The following is a 6,130-nucleotide window of genomic DNA, read 5'->3' on the forward strand; positions in this document are numbered from 1 at the left end:
TCCCTTTTTGCAGAGTTAACCTTGTTGTTCATCCTAACCGATGACGGTTACTCTTGGTGGTTATCAATATCCAGTATTCGATGTTGATCTTTCCCCATCCTCTTCTGGGTAATTGCTTTGCGTAAGCAATTGTATCCCCAGCGGGTATTTTCCCTCTTTCTTGTGGATAATTGCCGTATGCTAGCAATTTTATCCTCAGCGGGTCCTTTCACCGTTTGCCAGTGATTTGTTCCCCGAATCATTGTTTGATTTTATCAATGCATCCCTAGTGAGTCCTCTTTCATTTACCTTTTGTTGGTAATGATTGTTGCTCCCTTTGATCGGTCATCATTATATACCTAGTTTGGTATCCCTATGCCTTTCTTTTCGGATGATTTATCCTTTATTAACCCAGTAACCGGTTGTGAATAATCTTCCATGCGAGTATACTATCCACGTTCTGACGGTAATGAATAATATATCTCATGCACTCTTTAGTTGAAGCCTGTTGTGTTTCCCCAGTCGAGTAAGATTCGTGTTCCTTTTGCGGAATCGAATATTCTTGTCCCCTTTTTTGAGCATATCTCCCAGTAACCGGTGATATGTCTCCTGGATAATTGTCGTATGCTTGCAATTTATCCCCAGCGAGCTATCTCTCGTCTACCCTGTTGTTGTTGGTAACGATTGTTTCTCTTTTCGGTAGGTCACCTATTATATACCCAGTAACCGGTATCCCTGGTGTTCCTTCCATGCGAGTATATTATCTACGTTTTGACGGTAATAGATAATATATCTCATGCACTCTTTGGGTCAAATCTTTTGATTTTTCTCCAGCAAAGTAAGATTCGTATTTCACTTTCGTGAATCGAATGTCCATCCTATAAACAAGTTTGCATTTTGCTCTCTTCTAGGATGATGAGTGTTTTGGCAGTAAAAACCAATTCACGTCTCGGTTGACCACCTATTATATGCCCAGTAACCGGTATCCCTGGTGATTCTTCCTTTCGAGTGTATTATCTATGTTCTGACGGTAATAGATAATATGTCTCATGCGCTCTTTGGTTGAAGCCTTCTGTCCTTCTCCAATCGAGTACGATTCGTATTTCCCTTTGTGGAGTCGAATATTCCATCCTAAAAAAAATAAAAAAATAAAAAATAAAAAATCAAATCAAGTTTGTATTTTGGATGATGAGTGTTTTGGCAGTAAAAACCAATTCACGTTTTCGGTCGGTCACCTATTATATACCCAGTAACCGGTATCCTTGGTGTTCCTTCCTTTCTGCTCCCTATTATGACCTTGGTCCCCTGCGGAGTCAGATTTTCCTGAGTTAATGTACCTTTTTTAGGTCTTCCTCAGATGTTTTGGTTGATTGATATCTCTCACCCTTATACCGGTCTTAGATATTCATTCTTCCTGAACTTGTTGATTCTTTCACCTAGTAACCGGTGTTTAGATCACATGTCTTTTTGAGTTTGTTACCCAGTAACCGGTAACACCTCATCCTCTTGCTTCCTCTGGAGAGTCTTTGTTAGACGTTCCCCAGCGGAGTTTCTGTTGTGATTTACCCTTTTGTTGTATTGGCATTTTCCCCAATATATGCAATTTTCCCCGACAGGGAGATTTTGTTCATCCTTCCCCAGCCTGTTTCCGGATTTTTATCCGAAGTATCCTTTGTGGATAATTTTGTTGTATTGGCATATTCCCCAATACATGCATCTCTCAGTCAGTTCTGAGTCTTTCCAGTGGATCATTTCCTTTGGAAACTCTTTTCCCCAGTTTCAAGTCGTGATCTGCTCACGCATTTTTTGAGTCTGTTGTTCCCCAGTAGGGTCTTTCCCCATGGAGTGAAACTATTCATGGGATTTGTTCCTTTATCCATTTGTTCTTTTCTTCTTTGTGGACATATACTCCTCCACAGAGTTTTGTTTTGTTTTGCATACATACATTTGCATCATGAGGTCTCTTAGGGACCAAAATTTGTCTCTTTGTTGTTATTTAAGCTCATTCTACCGCGTCGAGATGAAGATTTTAACCTTCACTTCTCCGGTTAGAATGACCTTAAATAGGGGCATCTGTAAGACCCCAAATTTGTCCCTAAGATCCCTCATCATATCCTATCATTGCATTTGCCTCAAGGATCATTAGACACCTTGATTCCTTCCCTGTGGGGGGGATATCTTTTTGAGGGTGATTCTTGATCACCGAGAATTGCTTGCATTTGGTATATCATTGCTTTTCTTTTAATCACTGACCAATAGTACAAAAATATGTCATCTAACCTTTGTTACTTGCAGCTGAAGCAATTACAGGTCAAGCACATCAAAGGCATCCACTGAGCAATAGATGGTGGTTATTCTTGAGATTTGGACCCCATGATCATTTACAAGAGTTCATATGAATTATGATGTCATTTTGAAGCAAAATCCCAAGTGGTAGAGGCTTAAATTTCATCAGGACATTTTCAGGTCATCTGAAGACCCAGAAAGTCAACTGCAAAGTCAACTATGGATTTGGAGGTAGGAAGTGATTAGAAATACTTCATTCATGTTCAAACAAGTCTCATTTGACATTTCAAACACTCACATTGAAGAAATTGAGGTCCAGTCAAAAGTTTCCAAAAATGGAAAGTGACCTATAATTTCAAGTTTCCAAAAATAGAAAGGTTTTAGACCAACTTCAACTCAATTTTATATCAACAAAAAAGCTTCAAATGAAATTTTGTTGAACATGAAAGTTGTAGATCTTTCTCTCCCATTTCCAAAATGTCCAAGATCTTGAGCATCTGATGAATGGTTGAGGAGATATGGTCCAATCATTGCCAAGTGTGCATGGGATTTCAAATGACCATAACTTTTGATTCATAACTCCAAAATGAGTGGTTCTTTTTGCATTTTGCTCCTCATGACCTCTAATTTCCAAATCCATCATCACATTACATGAAAATTCATCATATGATCATATGCATATTCATGCCCATTTTGGAGGGAAAATGCTAAATTTAAAATTGGTGCATTTCATGGACAAACTACCATTGCATTTGTGCTTATGAATTGATTTTAAGTGAAATTGGCCATGCAAATGTTACTGTTCACGTATGCATGCTTCACACACCACCAATTTTCATATTTTTGCAAAACACCTCATTTTCACTAATCACAAGTTAATCATGTTTAATTTTAATTAGGATTGGATTAGGACATAGTATAAATACAAAAACCTAACAGAATTTCAGATGAACTTCATCATTTCACCATTTCTAGATCTAGTTTTCATCTCCCTCCATTTTTTTTTCTCAATCATAATTCAAATTTCTTCCACATAACCTTGCCATTTTATTGCATATTCTGGTTCTGTGATATGGATTTGGTGTAGATCGAGCTCTCAATTGCAGAATTTGGCCAAGAATTGTGTGGTGCAAGCTCAAGAACTCAAGTATGGAAGTTGATTGTTAAGCAATATCTAAGTTGTTTCAAGCCTGAATTCACTCATCAATCTTCATAACAAGTGTTTTGGAGTAGATTTGAAGCTTGCCAAGCCTTGGATCGTGCATTTCAAGAAGCTGCTCTTCAAGAGGTTTAGTTTTCGAATCTCATAATTCCTCAATTCATTAACATGTTACTGTAGATCTCATGTTGTTGGTGATCCTGATGAAAATTTTGTGTGATTTGGATGATTATTGAGTAAGATATGCTTGTTTGAAATTTTGTACATCAAACTTATTTTGCTCGATCTGCATTTGTTGTGATGATTTAGCATGAATTGACAATGGATTATTGATGTACGTTGCATGAGCTTTGATTTGGTATAATTTTTTATGAATTCTGGAAAATTCAGGAAAATTCAGGAAATTGTTGCATGCGTGAACAGTAACCACCACCGTCTTCATGAAGAAGACGGTGGTTTCCGCCATTGGCGACGGCCTAGCGTCCAGTTAGCGTCCACTCTGGTCCGCTAGGGTTTTTCGTGTGAAACGACAGCGTTTCATCCAGCGAAGTCTCCCTCCATTCGATTCCGCCTGGATGCATTTTTTCAAATTGCTTCTTATTTTCTTATTTCCTTCCAAATTTCATGTATATGCTTCATTTCATTTCAAAATTTTTTTGCCAACTTCAAAAATCCATAATAAATTGAAAAATGCTCCAAATAATTCCAAATTTTTTGTAGCATGATCCTATGTTTGTCTAGAATTTTATGATGTTAATTTCTAGAATTGTGCATGGCTGGATTTTGAATTGTGTTAGAATGATTGAACATGTATACTTTTGTGACATTGCCTTGTCCTTTCCATTGTGAAATGCTTGATATTGATCCAAATGCCATGAAATTTTGCATGATGACTATTAACATGTTGATTGACACTTTAGGCTTGGTTTAGTATTTTTCCCATTTTCCATCCCTGTTTTATGTACATGTTTGCATGGTGTGACAATATGTGTCACACAATTGGTTGTTCAACTTGTGCAATTTTATTTCCATATCAAATGAGCTCCTCTATTTATGATTATTGATATGATGATTGTATTGGATGTGATGTATGCTCATGAAAATTTCCAGAATTATTTGAGTCATTTCTGTTTTGATTTGGAATTTTGTTTCTCAATGTCCAAATGTATGCTTTGAATTTGCCTTTGACTTCTCTTGCTTATTACATGCCCTTGCTTAGTGATTTTGATGTGGTCCTTTTTAGGACATGTTCATGATTGATTAAAGATGATTCATGTTGAGTTTTAGGTTCTGTTTTGAATTTTTTCTTCACTTTTGACCCTAGGCTTTGCCTTAGGGGTTTGGACTCACATTTTGGGTTGTGCATTTCAGGTTTCGAAGCAATTAGCCACATTGGTTGATATGATCTCATCACTTGAGATACAAATTATTTTGGTTGATTAACCTTGCTGTTTTGTAGGTCTTGGGGATGGTGAATCAATTTAGTTTGCTTGCACCTTATGCCTTGCACCATTGTTGTCTGATAATTGGTTGTCTGACTGTTGTTGGTTGCTTAGTTTGTCTGAACATAAATATTGACTGTTTTAGATTTTCTTACAGGTACTTTAGCCGCCTTAACTCATTATTTGAGTTGCTTTGCTTTACTTGTGGTTGGAACACCACTTAGGTATTTTCCTTGATCTCCATGTAGTCTGGAAGACCTGCTGTTATTGGCAGGCACCTGTCTGAAGCCCTCGTTAAGAGGCCATGTCTTTGTTTGTTTAATTTTGTGCCAAGCAGGTTAAGTCCTCTTAAGAGGCAATTGGCAGATACAAGGGATGTGTAATCCATCCCCTGCTATTCAGTTGTGTCATTCATCTTGCTCACACCATGTGTTGATGCACTTTGGATAAAAGCCCAAAATCTTGTACATAGAGTCATGTCATTGTGGAATAGAGTTCCCCATTCTGGACTCCCACACCTTCTATTGAGTTAAAGCTCACCCAGGCCCGGGTTAAGAGCTATGAGGCATAATCCTCATCTCTATTTCATCTGCTCACCCTAACTCTCAATGTTAGAGGTTAAAAGTCTGACTACCCATTCCAGTATTTGGCTTGTTTGTCAAGGTCGATATGACCCCTTGACTAAAGCCCAACCTTGCTTGAGCCCATTGGTTGTGTATAGTGTGTGATAACTGATTACTTGATTGCTTGTTTGTTCATTTGTGCATAATTGTTTGTGTGTGCCTCTGTGCATTGTTTTCATCTTTGAGCATTAATTGTATATCATTTCATGATCATTATTCATACTTTGTGATATGTTGCTTTGCCCATTGAGGAGTCAATTGTAAGTCCAGTTATTGGCAGTTGTTTCCTGTGATCTGGTAGGAGTTGGAACTAAGACCATTGAGTGGCATTCCATTTCCTTGGAGTCGAGTGTAAGACCATTTATTGGCAACTTGTTTCCTCTTGCTTATTGCATTTGTTTTCCTTGCTTTGTGAGATTAGTGTAAGTCCATAGATTGGCATCTGGTATCCATGTTTTCTTTGCTTTGTGAGACTAGTGTAAGTCCATAGATTGGCATCTGGTATCCATGTTTTCTTTGCTTTGTGAGACTAGTGTAAGTCCATAGATTGGCATCTGGTATCCATGTTTTCTTTGCTTTGTGAGACTAGTATAAGCCCATTGATTGACATCTGGTATCCATCTTTGTTTTGTGAGACTAGT

Source organism: Lathyrus oleraceus, chromosome 4 (genome assembly GCF_024323335.1).
Source record: "Lathyrus oleraceus cultivar Zhongwan6 chromosome 4, CAAS_Psat_ZW6_1.0, whole genome shotgun sequence".
Classification (NCBI taxonomy): Eukaryota; Viridiplantae; Streptophyta; class Magnoliopsida; order Fabales; family Fabaceae; genus Lathyrus; species Lathyrus oleraceus.